Source organism: Cynocephalus volans, chromosome 4 (assembly GCF_027409185.1).
Source record: "Cynocephalus volans isolate mCynVol1 chromosome 4, mCynVol1.pri, whole genome shotgun sequence".
Taxonomy (NCBI): domain Eukaryota; kingdom Metazoa; phylum Chordata; class Mammalia; order Dermoptera; family Cynocephalidae; genus Cynocephalus; species Cynocephalus volans.
In genome coordinates this window covers 18,512,131-18,532,245 of record NC_084463.1, presented here as the reverse complement: position 1 = coordinate 18,532,245, position 20,115 = coordinate 18,512,131, and the positions used below count along the sequence as shown (strand labels likewise).

Here is a 20,115-nt window from a genome sequence, read left to right as displayed (position 1 = left end):
AGTCCGAGGCTGAAAAAAGTTTAGAGCATCACTTTAAACCACTAGAAAGCTTATATTTTTCTCACATATGGAACAAATTGAGATCTTTCTCTCAATTGCAAAAGGAAGAAATGGAGGGGGGAAGAATGTTTTTATTGCTTTTCTGCTCATTTCTGAACAAATATCCCAGCATGTCTATTCTGGAATTCTCATAGGAGACTCTCCATTGTCCATGTTTCCTCCTTGTAAAGGCCTTGTCCTGAATGCCACTGCCTTAGGGTCTATGTCCCTGATTTGCCACATAACAATAGATGTGTTGTGAAATAAACAGTACAAGCTAAAAAAAAGAGATTTTTTTCCTCTTCTCATACAACTTACTTTTTGGATGCAAAAGGATATATATAGGAAGAGTAAAGGTAAATGTTATTTCTAAGAAATAGAGTAAAATTGAGCAGCTATAAAAAGGATTGAGGCCCAAAAAACAAAACAAAGAAAAGCCCTTGATTTAAAAGACTTGAAACAATAGTCATTGAACAAGAAACTTGTAAAAATAAATTTCACCATTTAAGAATTTAGAGTAGTCTCAGGGATTGCAAGACCTAATTTTGAATACATTTTCTTTAAAATGTAGGTTTGCTTTAAAATTTGATCAAATGCATTTTAATAAACCCCTGTGGGACCATGCACATTGTTGTTAGATATAGTTTTCAAGTTTATGCATATACATGACTTAAACATAAATAACTTACAAAATGAAAGTTGGAAAGATCCCTTCATGCCAAGCCATAGGTAGAATTGCCAGATACTGTAGCCAATTTCGTTTTTTCCATCTTCTTCCTTGAAATTGAAAAACTAAAAATGCAGTTACCGTCTCCCCCACCCACTGCCTGCCCCACCCTTTACCCAAAAAATCTACCCTAGAAAGTGTTTAGCCATCCTCTATGACAAATCTCATGCTAGGGCTGGGTTACAGGTTAGAGAGAGTACGCAAAATAATTTACTCGGTTTCATCAACTTTAAAATAGAAACAGCAGTACTTGCCTTACCGGGTTTTTGTGATGATTAAATGACTCATGTACATGCAAGTACCACAAGGTGCCACATGCTTGTTGAGGGCTCACTGTCAATGGTTTTTTTCTTCTATACATTACTCACCTTCCCATTCTCATGACATTTGTGCAGATACTTTGTTTAATAATTAGACCTTTGGCCACAGAATATTAATCATATAATGCCCACTTTTAGTTATTTAATCAGTTCATTTTAAATAATACAATAAGTAACTGCAAACGCTTCACCTAAAACAAAAGTTAGGACCTTAACAATGATCTTTGTCTAACCAATGAAACCCCTAAGCCCATCCCTGCCTCCCAGCACCCCAGATGCCTTTGTCCTATACCCTTCTGTGCCCTAAACTCATCGTTACTTTTTATTCTTTTCATATAGTTTTATTGAATCGGTAAATAGTCCTAAAAAGTACACCTAAAATGTTTAGATGTTTTTAATATCTTAAAAGAGTAGAATGTTATTTGTAATCTCTTGAGATTTAGTTTTTTTGCTTAAGAGCATATGGCTAAGATGTATGCATACTGTTGAATATCAAGTTGTTCACTGGTTTGCTTGCTATATAACATTCCACTTTGCCAATAATGCTTGTTTGGATTATTTCCAAGTTTTTGCTTTTATGACTATGTTGTTAGAAACATTCTTTACATGTCTCCAGCTATACACTTGCAAGAATTACTCTTGGGTATGTCCCTAGGAATGGAGTGCTGGGCCATCTTCAACTTAAAAGGCAATGCAAAAATGGTTTCCAAATTAGTTATAGTTATATCAACTTATATTCACACCAGCAGCACATAAGAGATCTCTTCGCATTGAAGTTGAGTGTGGCTACACAATTATTCTGTATTCTGAACTGCTCTACAGGCCACTTTAGGATTGAGTTAGCATAGCTAGAAAGTTCAAGAGTATGGGCTGTGTTCTATTTCTACTTTTTTTCTTATTAGCCATGTGACCTTGAAGAAATTCATTCACTCACTTAACAGCTATTCAGTGAGCATCCACTATGTACTGGGAATGCAGAAATCCACAAGATGAAGTCCCTGTTTCCATGGAGCTTACATTCTAGTAGGGAGAGACAGACAGTAAATGAGCAAATATAAATTCTATACAGTAAGTGCTATGAAGAGAGGAAAGCAGGGTGACGTGCTAAAGAGTGACAGGGTGAGGAGCTACTTTAGAAAAAGTTTGTAGTAAAAGTGCATTAGTCCATTTCTGTTGCTTATAACAGAATACCTGAAACTGGGTAATTTATAAAAGAATGAAATTTACTTCTTACAGTTTTAGAGGCTGGGAAGTTCAAAGTCCAAGGAATGCATGTAGTGACGGTCTTCTTCTTAGTGGGAACTCTCTGCAGGGTCCCTTGGCAACCAGAGAGTGACATGGCAAGAATGAGCAGAGCAAGGGAGAGCTAAGCTTCTCACTCACTCTCCTTACAAAGCTGTCAGAATCATGCCCATGACAACACTTTAAACCGTCAGTGGATTAATGTCCCTTCAGGAGAATACAGTCCTCACAATCTGATCACCTCTTAAAGGCTCCACCTTTCAAATACCGTAATAAGATTTCCCATCCTCTGAACACTGTTACAATGAAGATTAAGTTTCCAGTACATGAACTTTTGGGGGACACGTTTGACCCGAGCAGGTCACCTGTGTGGAGGTAATCTTAGAGCTCAGATCTGAATGAGAAGGAGAAGGCAGCAAAATGAAGATATGTAGGAGACAGTTTTAGGCAGAGGGCACAAAGCGCAAAGGCTGTAAGGTAGGAATGTCCAAAATAGCAAAAGAAGGCCAGTGCAGCTGAAAGCGCAGCGAGTGAGGGAGGAGCTGGTGAGAGCCCACGTTCGGTTCTCAGCAATATCTGGAGCTGGGTGTTCATTCATTCGTAGCATGAAATCAGTCATGGTGGAGTATTCACACCCTGGAAATCGGCAGATGCTTCCTCAGGGCTTCTTCTCTTTGGCCCTGAGAGTTGGGGAGTGGCAGGGCAGGGGTGGGGGGTCGGGGGACGAGGGTGCAGGGAGTGGTTACACACTGCCTAACAGATGCAGTAAAAAGGTCAGACAGTAACTTTGTGTCTTGGAATCTAATCTCAAAGAGCTGCTGTGAGATTCAGACGAGTTGGTTCACATTAAGCACAGTGCACAGGCTGAGTGCTCAGTCATTAGAGAGTGCTCGCCTGCACCTGCCAGTTTTCATATTTCTTCCTTAGCTTTCCAACCCTCCACCAATCTGCTCATGATGATACTTGGAGGAAAAAGAACAAGCATGTGTAATGGTCACCACATACTAGGACTTCCACATATTATTATTTCGTGCAATCAGCAACACTGTCAGGCACATATCTACATGAGCAGTTTAGTGATAAACCTACTGAGATTCAGAGAAGTTATGTAACTTGCCCAAGGTTACACAGATGCTAAGTGGTAAAACTGGCATTGAAAACCGAGACATCTGAATCCAAGTTCAGGGTACATTCCAATAAACCTTAATTAGTTTTCGGTGGACAATTTGTTTGGATGTGCTATTTTTTTATTTTTTTAAGATGACTGGTAAGGGGACCTTCACCCTTGGTTTGGTGTTGTCAGCACCATGCTCAGCCAGTGAGCGAACCAGCCATCTGTATATAGGATCCGAACCCGTGGCCTTGGTGTTATCAGCACTGCACTCTCCCGAGTGAGCCACGGGCCGGCCCTTGGATGTGCTATTAAATGAACCACAGGACTGCTTGAACTCACGGGTCAAGACTTTGGTGAGGATATATGAGTAAAAGACGTTGTGGCAAATGGCACTGAAGTAACCTTTACTAAACTCAAGCCCTCCAGGTGACTAACAAGTAAATGAATTCTTCCTTCCTCCCTCCTTCCCTTTTACAGTAATTGGATGCCTACTGTATCAGGGGATCAGGATCAAAGATGGGGAAGCTTCAAGGGGTACAAAGTCTAGCAGGAGACAGAATGACCAGACCATGAACATATGCAGTGAGACAGCACAGGATGACTGAGAGGCATGGAAGTTTGCCCAGGCTGCTACAGGACAGAATGATGGGGCGACGGCCGGCAAAGATTTCCCAGAGAAGGCAAGTTCCACCTGGACATTTGAAGATGAATAGAAATTAATTAGATGGAGAATGGGATGATAAGCCAGGGCAAGACTGAGTAGAAAGAGAAGGGAAGAAAGAAATGATGTTCTAGGCAGAGGAAATATCATGTGCAAAGGCCAGACATTTGAGAGACCAAGTCATCTCTGAAGACCCACATGGCAGAAGGATGGAGTTCGGGGGATGGAGAAGGAGCATCAGATACTGGAACAATATTGCAAAATTTTGGGTGCTGCAGAACCAGCTTCCCTGCAGGTAATATTTCTCTGGCTTATGTCTGCCCGCTTTCCCCACCGAGTTGAGAAATGCACCACTGCCCATTGACTGGGTCAGCAATACAAAACCACTTCTATGCAAATCAGAGTCACATCTCAAAGTGAGGCTCAGTTTTCAAGGTCCAACTAAAGTCCTGAAATTTCTGGGATTGCTCCCCAGGACCCCAGCTACTAAGAACTCTCAGAGAATTTTTAAATCCTAAAGTCTTGTGGTTAACTTACAATATGTGGCTTTTCATTTTTCCTTTACTTTTCAGAACTCTCTCTTTTTGATCACCCTCTTTCCCTCTCCTCTCTCTCCTTCCAAAAAATCCCTGGGCAAAAAAGATGCTTGATCTCTGCAGGAATCAGATTGTATTCGTTTCTTGTGGCTGCTGGAACTAAGGACCACAAATTGGATGGCTCAAAACAACACAATTTATTCCTTTCACGATTCTGGTGGCCAGAAACCCTAAATCAGAATCACTGGGCTGAAATCAACATTTGTCTGTAGGGCTGTGTTCTGTCTGTAGGTTCTGGAGCAAATCCATTCCTTGCCTCTTTCAGATTCTGGTGGCTGCTGGAATTTCTTGGCTTGTGACCAAGTTGCTCCCGCCTTTAAGTCAGCATCTCTCCCTGCTCCATCTTCACATCACCGTCTCCTCTATGTGTGTCTGTCTGAGATCGCTTTTTGCCCTCCTTTACAAGGGCACTTGTGATTGCATTTAAGACCCACCTGGATAATCCAGGACACTCTTTCCATCTCAAGATCCTTAATTTCATTACATCTTCAAAAGCTCTATTTTCCTTATAAGGTAACATTTACAGGTTCCAGAGATTAGGACCTGCTATCTCTGGATAGCCATTATTTAGCCTACCACAGTAGCACAAGGGGTCCTCAAAAAGTTCATGAAGAGATCCGTATTACCTTTTAATTCCATTTTTCCATGAATATTTGAAGTACCCTTGTATTTCTTAGAGCAGTTAGTTTGGAGGCTGGGTGGACTTCAAGGTTCAGGAGAAAGTTTTCCAATCTTATGACTTGGGGTAAGGGGAGGAGACAAGTTATGGGGAGGGGCAGGAAATGAATAAATCAATCGTACTTTCCCATCCCTTTTGGGAAAAAGCCACTTTCCTCAATTTATGCTCTTCCCTCCACCTGGAGCTTCTTCTCCTCCAGACCTCCTTTGACAAGCTTTTTCTGACCTTCCCTTTCCCACAGTGCATGGACAGAATCTACAACCACTTTGTCCTCTGTGGCCTCTTTATGCTAGCACCAAGCACAGTGAGAAGCATTTCATTTACTTAATACTAGCTCCAGGGTTGAACATGAACTTCACAAGATTCCATGTGCTCTACCCGTGGCTGTGCCCTCAGCGAGGGCTTATGCATGTCTTGTTGAGTTGACTTGAATGGCATTTCAGCTGAGATGGGCGATGTCCTGACAACACAAGTGCAATCACAGGTTCTCTTTTCCCTGGCTTTGAGACTGATGCCAACAGCTTCTCTCTCTCACCCTATAACCCCATCCTAGCTGGACTGGTTCGGAGCCCTGATCAGAACCTTTCCTCTCCCTCCCTCAGTTTCCTTGGTGATTAGACAGCCCTAGCTCATGCCTCTGATGCACAGGGTGCTGTGAGTCACCCCAAAGTGATTCTGCTGAAAGTCAGTCCTTGAACGGTCTGTCTGGGGGGCACACACTGCAAGTGCAGCAACAGTGACCGGGAGCTTCGAAGAGGCATAGAGGGAAAATGACCCTCCTGGAATGGGCTGGCCTGAACCAGCAGGAGAGGTGATATTTTAACAAATCTCCAATGTTCAGTGGGAAATGTGGTTTGTAAAACACATGTTTCTAGATAACAAGAGATTGTGTGTTCAGTTTCTTGGCTCTGACTTTCACATGAGTCATTGCTCTCCCACTAGGCTAAGTGGGTGCTCCTGGGCTCAGTGTCCAACATGAGCATGGATGGAGCCTCCAAACCACTCCTAGAAGTTTCCTTATGCCTGTTCTCTGCATATTTGTTAGCAGCTCCTATGAAGGGAAGTGAGGAGAAGAATAGCCCAAATAGACCCCTTAGTGCTAGGCTTTCATTAAAGTGCTGGGAACTGAGATTGCTCTTGAACTTCAATGATCTACGTCGCTTCTATCCACCTAAATAAAATGTCACCCTCTTGTTCCTACTGAGTAATAGTGTTTATGTAGCTTTTTACAATTTACAAACACTTTCAGGCATAACACCTTGTTTATTTATTATCCCCTTAAGAGAACAAAACAGTATGATGAATTTACTTTTAATGCATTTTTCTTTGGAATGACAACAACAAAACACCAAAGACTGAGGCTCAGAAAAATTATATGACTTATCCATGATAATACAGCAATGAAGGAGAGTAAATCAGTGTTCAAACTCAGGTTTTCAGAAATCAAGCCATGCTAGTAATGTCCTTCTCTCTTTCTTGGGTTGGGTCTAAATATGTCTTATGACTTGCTGCTCTTGTGAGGGTAGGCAAGTTCTTTAAAGCAGTGTAGACCAAGTGGAGGTTTGGATCAGTCCTGCAGCCTCTGAAAAGCATCTAAAATAAAGATTCTCTAAGGCCAAGGGGTTAACGGTCCTCTGGAGTCATGCTGTATATGAGGCAACCCTTATCATGTGTCAGTAATCCCAGGGATGGGAAGCAGCGGCCTAGACATTTATTGATTTAAAGTTGCATTTAAAAATTGCAGTTGAGAGCACATTTAGCACCTAGACTTTGATGTCTAAGTACCATTTCCTACCATAAAGAACCATGGAGAGATGTGGATTACAGGTCAGAGGCAGAGAAAGCACAAGGTTGGCCTAGAACATCTTCTTGTGCCAGAAAGTAGAAAATCGCCCCAAGATTAATGGGATTATATCAAAAGGATTCAGGAGCCAACTTGAAGGAGTTCGCATAGACAAATCCAACTTGAATATTCCCCCCAAATATTTCATTGGATTATAATAGGCTAAATGGAAAAAAAAAAAATCTGTGAAACTATAGTGATACTTTAAAGGATAAGAGAAAAAAAAGGGGGGAGATAAAAGGGAAAACTGTTCTATAAAAATGAATGCCCAAGGGCTGGCCCGTGGCTCACTCAGGAGAGTATGGTGCTGATAATACCAAGGCCACGGGTTCGGTTCCTCTATAGGAATGGCCGGTTGGCTCACTGGCTGAACGTGGTGCTGACAACACCAAGCCAAGGGTTGAGATCCCCTTACCGGTCATCTTTAAAAGAAAAAAAAAAAAAAATGAATGCCCATAGTGGGAGCTAAAAGAGAAAGAAAGAAGGAAAGAAAGACCAAAGTAGTGCATTGGACTTACAGAGGGAGAGAACATACCTAGGGTTTCTGGGAGTAGAGGGGTGGAGAGGGAAGGAGGTCCAGGAGAGGTTGGGTGAGGGACATGGGGAATAATTGCAATTTTTGATAATGGGCATCCTGTTGGTATTGATCTGATCATCACATCTTGGGCACAGGTGGTGACGGTCAGCTTTGTACCCCATGAATATGCATAATCAATTAAAAAAATAAACACACACACATACACACATAAGAATGCCAACAGAGAAGCATAGAAGCAATGATAGAATTAGAAAAATCACCATTTTGTAACCCTCAATGTATTGGCAGATTCAGTTAAGAACCACAAATACAAGTTAAAGCCATTGGGTGAATGGGTGGTTGGAGAATAAGATAGTCACATTGTCTCAAAGTATCACCCCACAGATTATTTATTAATTACAGAGGGAAAATATGCCTTTACAATGGAGAGATCTGGCGGTCACCACCGTAACCAAGAGCTTGAGCTTGGCATGGCCGATTGTGGGTTGGCTTGAGATATGACTCCTGAGACGAGAGGCAGGGGGAGGTGCATGTCGCGGTCTACATGGTGTTCTTGTCAGATACCTGAATTCAATCCCAAGGAAACAGTCATTCATCCAGAATGTGGGACATTCTGCAGGACAACTCTCCTAGACTCTTTAAAGGACTCAATATCATGAAGATCTGAAGGAGATGGCAGAGTGTTCCATATTGGCGAAAACAAGAGAGACATAATGGCCAAAAGCAATGCTTAAACTGTGATAGAATCTTGGATCTGAAAAACCAGCAATAAAGGATATTTGGAGGACAGTTTGGGAAATTTGAATATGGACTCAATGTTGGATGCTGTTATTGTATTAATTTTGATTTTCTTTGATGTGATAATGGTGTTGTGATTAGGTGAGAGAATGTTCTTGTCCTTGGGAGATGCAGGCTAAAGTTTTTAAGGGTGAAATGTCATGATATGGGAAGCCTACTTTTGGATGGTTCAGGTAAGGGGAAGTGTGCATGTTTAAATACAGAGTGAGCTGGGTGGGTATGGCACGAACTCATCAGTTGGTGAATCTAGGTGAAAGAACATATCCATAGACATTGTGTTATTCTGTCAACTTTTCTGTGGGTTTGAAAATGTTCACATTTTTAAAAAAAATAAGAAATTGCAGTTAAGCCTTTCAAATTACAAAGCACCTTGCGTTTTTCTCCAGTGGTGGTGATACATTTGCAGGAAAGATGCCAAACATGAGTGGGGGGATGGTCTATGACCTTCGAGCACAGCGAGCTCAGCTAGAGCTGAAATCAGAGACATGGGAGCAAGAGCCTCAAAGCCCCAGAGATGTCCAAGCTGCATGGCTTCTGGTTCTTGGCTTTTCTTTTTCATATCACCACACAGGCTTCTCATACATCCACAGACTCAGCTAATAATCACTAGTTAAGAGCTTCAACATAGTTGGCCTTTAAAAATCTAAGTAAAGTGTAGTGCCAGCCCGTGGCTCACTTTGGAGAGTGTGGTGCTGATAACACCAAGGCCATGGGTTCGGATCCCTATATAGGGATAGCCGGTGGGCTCATTTATTTGGGAGAGCATGGTGCTGACAACACCAAGTCAAGGGTTAAGATCAGTTTACCGGTCATCTTTAAAAAAAAAAAAAAATTAAATTAAAAAAAATCTAAGTGAAGTGGTTCTACTTCAGGATGCTCCCATTACAGCAAATTTTTCTGTAAATAAGGGATCTTAAGACCCATCTCCAGGGAAGGGCTTTTCCTGGAAATGGGCTTGCCTCACTCCCACATAGTCTTGTTACATACCACTGCCTCTCACTACAGCTAGTGTTTTCAAACCTTTCTCTAGAGAAAAAGTGCCCTAGATATTTGTAATTCTATTTCTGGTCCTCCCCGTTTTCAGGAATGTCACCATCCCTTGCCTCCTGTGACTAATACTCGCTGTTCCTCAGAGCCAATCCACTATCCCATTTAGAAAGTGGCTCCTGGTGAATGTGCCAGCTAGTACTTCTCTGAGCATATCTGGAGAAAGTTCTGGGAAGCTGAGCGATACTTGATCTGAGAGCTGAATGGCCACTCTGTAAAGTGCTACTGTTTTGGCTTGGTCTTATCTGTCCGTCTGTTTTGAAAATAATCACTCATTCATTTGTTCAGGATGAGTAACATACCATGATGGATGAATAATACATGGTTGATTTCATTTCCTGTGAATGTCTTCTGCATGGGGGTCTGACTGGTAGAGAGAAGCATTCCAAAAATGTTTTGTGTAAAAACCGTGGACTCAGGCAAAGTGGGTAGCTTCCCGAGATGTCCTGCTATGCTGGGGGTGGCATTCATTAAGATATTTGGATTCTGGTCTGTTAACTTGCAATATTGATCTCATTCTTTATTTTATGATCCCATCTCATATATGGACTAGTAAATCATTGTGAACAAGAGCCAATGGGAGGAGACTAATGTTTACTTATTAACAATTGTATGCAGGGCTGGCCCGTGGCTCACTTGGGAGAGTGTGGTGCTGATAACACCAAGGCCATGGGTTTGGATCTCATATAGGGATGGCCGGTTGCTCACTGGGTGAGTGTGGTGCTGACAACACCAAGCCAAGGGGTAAGATCTCCTTACCGGTCATCTTTAAAAAAAAAAAAACAATTGCATGCACATCAGGTAGTTTACATGAATCGTTTCATTTAATTCTTATAACATCCCTGTAAATGAAGTTTTATTTTCCTCATTTTATAGATGAGAAAAGCAAGACTCAGAGATTTGAGGCTCACCCCAAGCACCCTGTTAGTAAGTACCAGAAGCTGAAGTCCATGCTCTTTCCACTGTTGTCTATTATATCCAGCAATTCATAGTCAACTCTCTTATTTGCTTGATAGGTGATGGCCAGCAGGCTCTAAGTTGTTCACTTCCTTTCACATCCCAACACACATGTGGGCAAGCAATCTATCCCCCATGATCAGTCAGCATATGCTGTTGGTGAAAAGATCTTCAGTAATCTACTGGGAAGAATAACATGCATTTTCATGCCAGATATTAATGAGACCCATACTGCTGCTTATCTCCTTTAGTCTGAAAAATAAATTGAAATCATTCCTTATTGCGGCCATCAATTATATCATTGATTTCAGTAATTCTTAATCCTCCTGAAATTAGTAGATACTAGGATATCATAATTTTTCTTAAGAAATGTTGTAGAAGTTATACATTATGTCTAAAAAAATAATAATTAAAAAAACTAGTACCCCTCTTCTGAAAAATAATCATACAGCACTTTTAGGAGACTTTAGCACAGTATTCAAAAGTGTGGCCATTGTAGCAAAATATATGAACTCCTCTACTTAGGATGATTCTGCTACTACTGTTTAAACTTGGAAAATCACATAAACTCTACAAACATCAGTTTCTTCGTAGGTAAAATAAAGGTAAAAGTGGTACTATCTTCATAAGGCTATAGTGATTATTTTATTAAATAATGGAAATTAAATTCAGCCCTGAGCTTGGCATATAGAATAGCTTACAGACGTAAAAACAACAACAGCAAGTAAGATGGTAGTGATGGTAAGATGGTAGTGATGAAGTCATGGTAGTGATTAGGAGAAGAAAATAAAACAGGCAAGTGGGAAAGAGAGTGATGGGGAAGAGGGCACTTTAGCTGGCTGAACAGGCAAGGCCAGCGGTGGGGAGGTGACGTTTAAGGTGAGACCTGCACATTCAGCAGGAGATGGACAAACCAGATAGAAAAGGCAGTGGTGCTACGCTTAGCTGGAGAAGACCTGATTTCAAACTCTGATTCTGCTTCTTCCAACCTAGTTCACTTTAGGAAAGTTTGGATCTCATATTCCTCATCTGCAAAAAGATTTTTAAAAAAATGCTATGTGAAGATTAAAAGGAGGAATCAAAAAGATAGTGAATAACAAATGCTGGTGAGGATGTGGAGAAGGGAACACTCCTACACTGTTGGTGGGACTGTAAATTAGTACAACCACTATGAAAAACAGTGTGGAGGTTTCTCAAACAACTACAGATAGATCTTCCATATGATCCAGCAATCCCACTTTTGGGTATATACCCAGAGGAATGGAAATCATCATTCAAAGGGATACCTGCACTCCCATGTTCATCCCTGCTCTGTTTACAACAGTCAAGATATGGAACCAACCTAAATGTCCATTGAGGGATGATTGGATAAGGAAACTGTGGTATATATACACCACGGAATACTACTCTGCCATAAAAAAGAATGAAATACACCCATTTGCAATAACATGGATGAGCCTGGAGAAACTTATGTTGAGTGAAATAAGCAAAGCACAGAAGGATAAATATCGCATGTACTCACTCATATGTGGGAGCTAAGAGAGAAGGAAGGAAAGAAAGACCACAGTAGTGTGTTGGTCTTACAGAGGGAGGGAACATTCTTAGGGCTACAAAGTGGAGTGGGGGGGGAAATGGGGAGGGAGAGGGAGGTTGGGGGATAGTTGAGTGGGGGACATGGAGTACAAAAGTTATTTTTGGTGATGGGCATACTCCCAGTGTGAATCTGGCCATCGTGGGCATGAGGGGTGACAATTAGCTTTGTATCTCATGAATATTCATAAAAAAAGATTAAAAAGAGGCAGTATGTAAAAATGCATTGCAGACTGCAAAATCTTGCAAATGTGAGCTATTAGCGCACATCACTCCATTTATATTAAAATAAACTATCACATTCATTTATTCCTTCATACATTCCTTTATTTCTTCACTCACTATGCAGGGTTGATGAAATCCTGCCAAAAGCCAGAAACTGAATGAGGCATTAGAATAGCTCTCATTTATGTGGGGCTTTACAGTTATCACATTAATTGCCTTCCAACAGTCCAGGGAAATTTGTAGTATTGTTGCCATTTTACAGATGAGGAAATTGGGAATCACCTTGAAAGAAATACCTAAAATGCAACATTTATATTTGAGGTAGTTGCCTGTCTCCACCTCCAGGTGAGAACACCTTGAGGGCGAGGATGTCATTTATAAGGGCTCAGACTGTGGATGTTTGTTCAGGTGTCTTTCATCTTCTTAGCCTCTCCTCATTGCTAACATCTCTACAGGCTTGCAGGGGGTGCTAAGTCACACTATAAAAATGAAGATGGACACAGCCAGCTTAGCTTTCTTCCCTAAGAAATGTCTGGTATAAAATAGGCCTTGTTAGATCCCTTGAGAAGGTGTACAGCCACCTGTAAATGAGGGACCATATTTTCTGAAGCCAAGGTCAGCTCACATGACCTGACAATAAGACACAAAATTTAAAGTCAGACTTTCCCTAATGGGCATATAGTTGCCATGGAAAAGAGTCACCCTTTACAATGGGTTCAAGTCTAGCTCACTTGCTGACTACTAATACTGTTGGGATTAGACTGAGAGGGAGGACAGAAATAGGAAAACAAAATAGGTACTGGTAAAAACAGAGTCAAGGCTCATCCACCTCCAAATTCCTGAGTTTTCCTGCTCCTCATTAAAACTTGGGGAAGATGGTTCTTTGCCTATTGTTAATCTCTCTGGGGTAACAATTGCAAAATGAGAGCTGGAGCTGGTTTTGCAGGAATGAAAATAAGTAAGTACCTTGAAATGCCTGGCAACTTCAAATCTCCTTGGCTCATCAGAGGGGACAGAAGCCACTTCAAGAAGCCCCCTAATAATTGTCCCTTGCTGTTAGTCTGAAGGGGTTTAGAAGGCTGGCTGCATTCACAAGGCAGGGGAGGAGGAGGCGCATGGGGAGGAGAAGGGAGAATGAGGAGAGAAAAGAAGAAAGGGATTGGCTCTTTTAACCACTTCCTTCTGTCCTGGAGGCTTTTGCACTTGTAGGTCTGTGGCAGGATGTGAAGTGGGAAGTGTTCTGTGGCCATAAGAAGAGCTGCAGCTGGTGGGGGATGGCATAGGTAGATGGATACTCTGGAGAGAAATAGCAGAGGACAGGAGGAGGGAGAGAAAGAGCTAAGGGGGTGGTAGGATAAATATCTTGCCCTCGCCTCAAGCCAGCTTCGTTGTCGGCAAGCCCAACGGTTTCAGATCAGTGCTTACGGTTTGGTGTCCTGCAACAATTACTGTGTTTAGTGTTTGACTTGGGTTTTATTGCTTTCATGTTAGTGTGACCTTGGGCAAGTCACTTAATCACTGTGTCTCAGATTTTTCACCCATAAAATAGAGATAACACTACTTAGAGCATAAAGTTGTGAAAATAAATGAAATCCTTGCAAACTGCAGTGCACACACACAAAAACTACTCTTGGGGTCTTCTAGAAATGACTAGAAGGTGTGATGGTAGGAGAGAGCTCCAGAAGGGCAGTGCTCCGATGCAACACACCAGGTAAGTCCACATCGACCCTGTCCCCTGCAGCCCCCCTGTGTTTTCCAGCTATTTCTGAATTTATGGACATCAGGTTCTCCACTGGGGTGTCCACCAGTGCCAGCTGCCTTGCAGGGCCACTTGCTGCCCTGCTCATCCCTGCAAGCCTCTCCTCCTGTCCTCTGTTGTGAGAAAGAGACAGTGTGCACTCAGTCTTTGAACACTTTCTTTAAGTGAGGCTACGTGGGAGAGAGGGAGGAAGAAACAGAGAGGAGGCCTGGTTTTCTTTTTCCTGACTCTTGATGCAGCCTCCGCTTTGCTCATCCTGATGCCTTTCCCCAGGTCTCCTAGTCCTTTGCTTTCTTCTACTACTTTCCTTTCCACTCAGTTACATTTGAGCTGTGCAAATGGAGAGAAGAGAAAAAAAAAAAAAATGACAGCTGCCTGTGCATTTGAACGCCACTTTGCAGTTTATAGAGTCCTTGCACATTAGTGACATTATGTTTCCCTTCCAGAACAGTTCTTCCTCTTGTTACCCCCATTTTACCAGCAGGAGACTGCAGTTCAGTGAAGTGAACAGACTGATCCACAGTCATAAGCTTGCAAGTGCTAGCTCTGGGGCTGGACCCTAGAGATACTGACTCCAGATATTGCACACTTTCCCTCTCTTCCATGTCTGTCTCAGGGTAGAGGCAGTGAGTGCATGAAGGGGACAAAGGGAATACTTCTCTGAGGAAATGTGTACCTTGACAGGGGAGGCGGGGCAAGGTGGTGGACTAGAAGTGCCCAACACATGATCCCCCCCACAGAATGGGAACAGAGCAAGGAAAGGACAGCTAAGTATAGAGGAGAGCATTAGTGCAAGGTGTGGAAAGGCAGGGGGAGCCTGTTGAGGACGCTGTGGAGCATGAAAACCAAGCAGGGTGGGATAGAGGAGAAAGAGGCATGTGGCTTCAGCTGCCCTTCACCATGTCTCCCAAACCAGGACCAGCCAGGACAAATTTTCTCTTGCAGGGGAAAAAGTCTGCTTGGCTGTGAGCAATTCCCAGTTGTAACCCTCCTCCTGTTCCTGCCCCAGCCCCCCCACCTCCCCCCACTGCAGTTGCCTGTGCCATTGTCTAGAGCTGTGGCCCTTCTCCCCACACAGGAGTTCATCCCACACAGTGCACCCCACTGCATGGCCTATGTTGCCTGTGTGGTGCCAGGCACCTGTGTAGCTTCAGCCTTCCAGCCACCTGTGTGGCCCTGGCTGCTCATGTGATCCCAACAGCCCAACCTCCAGTGCAGTCTCACCCGCCCACCTGGGCCCAGCCACCTAACTGCCCAGCTGCCCATGTGACTTCACCTGCCTGCATAGGCCTAGACATCCAGTTCTCTGTATGGTCCCAGCCACCACAGCCACCCATGTGGCCCCACTTGTACATATGTGCCTAGACATCTGGCCACCTGCGTGGGCCCAGCTACTGCATAGCCCCAGCCACAGACGTAACTGCTGATGTTCCCTGGAAATACTGAGTCTACCCAGAAAAACTGAGTCTACCTGGAACCAAAATTAAAACTCCCCACCCACAGGCAATATATAACAAACCTATAGAAGAGAGTCTTTCTCCTCAAAAGCCACCCCAGAGTAATAGAAGAAGACACCACCAGATGACTAGACATCAATGTAGGGATACTAAAAATAAGAAAAAAACAAGAAAATATGACACTACCAGAGGAACACTATAGTTCTCAAATACCAGACCCTATACAACAGGAAACCCTTGATATGTCTGAAAGGGAATTCTGAGTAACAATCTTAAAGAAACACTGTGAGATACAAAAATAATCAGTTAGATAGCACAATGAAATGAGAAAATCAATCCAGGACATGAAGGAGGAAATTTACAAAGAGTAGATACCATAAAAAAAGAATGTAGGAGACTCCTGGAACTGAAAGACTGATTCAACAAAATAAAAACTATAACTGAAAGTGTAAGAAGCAGGCTAGAGGAAGTGGAAGAAAACATTTCTGATCTTGAAGACAGTCTTTTTGAAATAACCAAAGCAGACAAAAAAAAAAAAAAGAAAGAAAAAGAAAGAAAGAAAGAAAGAAACAAACAAACAAACAAAAAAAGAATTTAAAAAAAATGAAGAAAATGTAAGAGAGCTAGCACCACCTTAAGGCACAAACATCTGAATCATGGGTGTTCCAGAAGGGCAAGAGAAAAGAAAAGGCATTGAAATAGTAGTGGAAAACTGCCCAGGTATTGGTACAGATACAGACTTCCAGATCCAAGGGGTCAAAGATCCCCAAACAATTCAATCTGAAAAGGTTCTCTCCAAGACACATTGTAGTCAAACTGTCAAAATTCAAAGACAAAGAGTGAATCGTACAAACAGCAAGAGTGTCAAGTCATCTGTAAGGGAGTCCCCATCAAACTAACAGCAGACTTCTCAGCAGAAACCCTACAAGACAGAAGAAGATGGGGTAATATATTCAAAGTACTAAAAGAAAAAAACTGCTAGTCAAAAATACTGTACCCAGCAAAGCTATCCTCTGAAGGATAGTGTATTTGCCAGACAAACAAAATCTGCGAGAGTTCACCACCACACAACCAGCTTTACAAGAAATCCTTAAGGAAGCCCCACACCTGGAACCCAATAAAGGATAATCACCACCATGAATACATGAGAAAGAACAAACACCACTGGTAGAGCAGATATGCAAATGAGAAAGAGAAAAACTATACTGTACCACTTCAAAAAACTACCAAACAATAAAAAGGGAAAGAAAGGAACAAAATATATTTAAGTCAACCATAAGAAAAGTGGTTAAAAGTCAGGAGTAAGACAATACATTTCAATAACAACTCTAAATGTAAATGGATTAAATTCTCCACTCAAAAGACATGACTGTCTGATTGGATTAAAAAACTGCACCTAACTGTATGCTGTCTACAAGAGACTCACCTAGAACAAATGTGAGCTCAAATATCCTCAAATCAGTCCCCATTAAATAGATTTTTTAGTACCTGTACTAAGACAATCAGAATATGACTCCAGAACCTGGAGTACTATTGATGTTAAAAGGGCTGATATGTTATCAATTAAATTAGGAATGGACTTGCAAATAATAGTGTTTTCATAGCAGAATGGTCTGCTGAGAGTGTAAGAAAAGGGGAACCCAAACAATAAAAATTAGCATTACCCAAGCACTGTCTGGAGGACCCGAGCTCCCATGTTGGCTGTAACTAAAACAAAAATTAACTTCAGAGGTCCTGACTTCAGACCATGCTCTCGGCACCATACATCCTTATCTGGAAGGGCTGTGTAGTAATCTGTGACTCCTGTCGACTCATCAACAGGTTAGTTATGTACCTGCTGTCACAGAATGAGAACCAATGGACCCAGGACTGGCCAGCTCTGGCAAGGGGTCAGAAATCAGGAGAGATCTACAATGGGTAATGCACCACAAACAGACTAAGACTGGTGAGAGGGGTAAATGTGGGGTGAGGAGCAAGTTAGCCTTGTCCTTCTTCATCCATCCTCCATACTGCAGGTAAAGCACTCTTTCCAAAACCTGATCTGGAAAAGTAGTCGTGTCTTTCCTGAACTAAAAACCCTTTAAAAATATTGTCCACTGCCTTCAAGATGAAGTCAAAATCTTTGACATGGAATTCAAAGCCCTCTTCACTGTGGCCTCTGCTTTTCTCTGCAATCTCATATCCTGCAGCTACCACCTCTCCCACCCCCATCACCACCAGTAACACACATACTCTAAACCCCAATTCAAGATGATGGTGAGGGAAGCAATGCCCCTGCCTTCAAGATGTGTGCTGGTGTCCTGAAGGCAGGCAGGCAGGGAAGCAGGCAATTATAGTGCAGAGAGGTAAATACCATTGCACGGAGGTTCTGAGTCTTATGGGAACTCACAGGAAGGACATTTATGCCAAATTTAGGAGATCAGAGAAGACTTCCCAAAGGGAGTAATAACTAAGCTAGAGAGATCAAGAGGTTGGCAGAGAGAGTATTTAAAGCAAAAGGAATGGAATGTGCAAATGCAGGAGGCAAAGAAATATATGAAGTTCAGAAACTAAAGGAAGAAGTGTTGGTTAGTGGGATGGTGAAATCTGAAGCTGGAGGTAGGCAGGAGCCAGATCATGCTGAGAATTCTACGCCTTGTCAGGGAGTTTAGACTGTGCCTTAAAGGCTATGGGAAACCTGTAAAGAGTTTTAAGCTTAAACTGAGGAGAACAAGGAATTAAGGGAAGAGAGAGGGAGAGAAAGAGAGAGAGAGGAGAGAGCAGCAGCCGCTGCTAGTTTTGTTCAATCAACAAGCATTTATCAAAAGCACTTATGCAATGCTCTATGCCAAACCTGGTAGAAAATACACAGAAAAGAACACCCAAAGCTTTTCCTTAAGAACCTCACAGTTTAGAAGAGGAATAAGATAAAAATGAAAACAACAACAACAACAACAAAAAACAAAAAACAGCTACAATGTTAAAATTGTGATCATAGCAGTATAATAAAGTGTTAGCCAAATTCAGGAAAGAAAGCAATCCAATTCAGTTGGAGCATCGTTGAAGCTCTCATGAGAAAGTTGCTATTTGAGTGTGTGTTGATGAAGAGGAAGAATTTCATTCAGCAGCAATGAGGAGCAAGGAGGGGAGGGACTGTCTGACCAAAGGTCAGAAGGCAGAAGGGGAGGGAAAAGCCACGGAGCAGGGAGAGGCCCCCCCCCACCCGGGCAAGCTCCTTGCAGTACAGGGGAGGGGACTAGTGAGACATCAGCCTGGTAGGTGGAAGCCAGAGTACCAAGGGCCCTGCTATGGTCTGAATGTGTCCTTCAAATTCCATGTGTTGAAAACTTAATAACCAATGCAACAGTGTTAGGAGGTGGTGCCAAACGGAAGATGTTTAGGTCTGAGGGCTCTGCCCCCATGAATGGATTAATGTTGCTATAAAAGGGCTTGCGGGAGTGGATTCCCTCTCTTTCTCTGCTTTTCCATGCTCTTGCCAGACACCAGATGCCGGCACCTTGATCTTGGACTTCCCAGCCTCCGGAATGGGGAGAAATAAAAATTTTTGTTCCTTATAAATTATCTAGCCTCATGTATTCTGTTATAGCAGCATATACTGGACTAAGACAGGCCTCAAATGCCAAGCTGAGGAATTTGGATTTAATTCATCAAGTAATGGGGAGCATTAAAAATTTTTAAGCTCAGAAGAGTCATGATAAGAACTTAAAGATTAATTTGGCACTGGTACCTATAAACCAAACTGGGGTTTTGTGGATGTATTCTCAGCGCCCTGAGAATTCTACAATAATTTTTAAATTACCTTTTTTTTTCAAAAAATTTTATTGTGGTAAAATGCACATGACAAAAAATTTACCATCTTATCTATTTTTAAGCATGCAGTTCAGTGATATTAAAGACATTCATAATGTTGTGCAACCATCACCACCATGCATCTCCAGAACTCTTTTCATCTTGTAATGCTGAAACTCTGTACCCATTAAACAATAACTTCCTCAACTTCATTTTTCCCACCCCTGGCAACTGCCATTCTAATTTCTGTTCCTATGAATTTGACTACTGTATTAGTCAGGGTTCTCCAGAGAGAATCAATAGAATGCTATAAATATACGAGAGGGGATTTATTAGGGGAATTAACTCATGCGATTGTGAAGAAAAGTCCCATGATTGGCCGTCTGCAAACTGGATGCTGGTAGGTGCGGCTCAGTCCAAGTCTGAAGGCCTCAAAATCAGGGAAGCTGATGGAGTAAGTCCTGGAACCCAAAAGCTAGAGTCTTGAGCTCTGGTGTCCATGGACAGGAGAGAGAGCTTCACCTTTTTTCTCCATTTTTTGTCCTTTCTGGACCCCCAGCGGACTGGATGGTTCCTGCCCATATTGAGGGCAGATCTTTCCTATCCAGTTTATCAGGCGCTCCTGCTTATCTTTTCTGGAAACACCCTCATGGACACACCTAAAAAGATAGCTTGACCAGGTTTCTCAGCATTCCTTCATCTAACCAAGTTGACACCCAGAATTAACCTTCACA

The 20,115-nt window shown here is 42.3% G+C and overlaps 1 long non-coding RNA gene across 1 annotated transcript in view; it reads right to left on the bottom strand.

Annotated features, from left to right (window-relative positions):
* Positions 1-2,069: 2,069 nt before the first annotated feature.
* LOC134377227 (uncharacterized) overlaps positions 2,070-20,115 on the bottom strand; it is a 36,890-nt gene continuing 18,844 nt past the window's right edge. The window contains exon 3 of the long non-coding RNA XR_010023435.1: positions 2,070-2,106. This is a non-coding gene — a long non-coding RNA (uncharacterized LOC134377227). The remainder of the gene's footprint in view (positions 2,107-20,115) is intronic.